Source organism: Aplysia californica, unplaced genomic scaffold, assembly GCF_000002075.1.
Source record: "Aplysia californica isolate F4 #8 unplaced genomic scaffold, AplCal3.0 scaffold00016, whole genome shotgun sequence".
In the NCBI taxonomy this organism is placed as follows: domain Eukaryota; kingdom Metazoa; phylum Mollusca; class Gastropoda; order Aplysiida; family Aplysiidae; genus Aplysia; species Aplysia californica.
Genome location: NW_004797286.1, coordinates 537,234 through 538,523, shown reverse-complemented (window position 1 = coordinate 538,523; position 1,290 = coordinate 537,234).

Genomic DNA, 1,290 nt, shown 5'->3' with positions numbered 1-1,290 from the left:
AGCTATTCAGATCACCGAACTTTGGCGGTCATTTTCTCGCTACTTTCCTTTTAAAACCAGGCGACCCCACCTCATTCACTGGCAAATAACTCGATTTCTATCCACCGTGTATAGGTATTTTTTTCATCGAAAGATAGACGAATAAACAAGCCTTAAGACGATACCAGTAACTCAACGTGCCCAAAAACTAACGAGCTCTTGATGATTCCGCCTCGCCATGAGACAAATGTGTCTTTCACTGGCTGACATTCGTCTAAACCTGTGCTTGCCGACCTGGGTGGGTGGCACCGCCCACTACTGGACGATGATAATTTTGGTGGGCGGTGGGGATCACCTGGGTAATGACATGTATCCTTTGTGTCACAGCGTGGTGGAAACAGGCGCTCGTCAGAATAATGAAATCAATGAAAAGGACATTTTTTCCAACCCACTGGGCAATTTTTACCTATTTAAAAAATGCTTCAACACCTTTTAAATCCAGTTAACATATTACTGTATGTATTTTACTGGGGAAAACAGTTTAAAAATGTAAATTTTCAGTTTCCAACGACTCTCAAGCTATTCAGATCACCGAACTTTGGTGGTAATTTTCTCGCTACTTTCCCTTTAAAACCAGGCGACCCCTACATCATTTTATGACAAATAGTACAATTTCTATTCACCATAGATGGGTATTTTTTCATCGAAAGATAGACGAATGAACAAGTCTTAAGACGATACAAGTATAACTCAACATACCCTAAATCTAACGAGCGCTTGATGATTTCACCTCAATATGACACAAATGTGTCCTTCACTTTCTAAAATTCGTCTTAATCAGTGCTTGCTGACAGGGGCGGCACCGCCCACTACTGGACGAATTGGCAATTCTGGTGGGCAGTGGGGATCACCTGGCCGGGTAATAGCATGTATCATTTGTCTCACAGCGTGGTGGAAACAGAAATGCCAGAATAATGAAATCGATGAAACATTTTTCCTCCCACTGGGCGATTTTTTTTCGATTTAAAAAATGCTTCAACAGCTTTTAAGTCCATTTAAAAACACATTCCTGCATGCATTTTACTGAAAAAAAGCAAGGTGCAAAAATGTAAATCTTCAGTTTCTACAGCTATTCAGATCACCGAACTTTGGCGGTCATTTTCTCGCTACTTTCCTTTTAAAACCAGGCGACCCCACCTCATTCACTGGCAAATAACTCGATTTCTATCCACCGTGTATAGGTATTTTTTTCATCGAAAGATAGACGAATAAACAAGCCTTAAGACGATACCAGTAACTCAACGTGCCCAA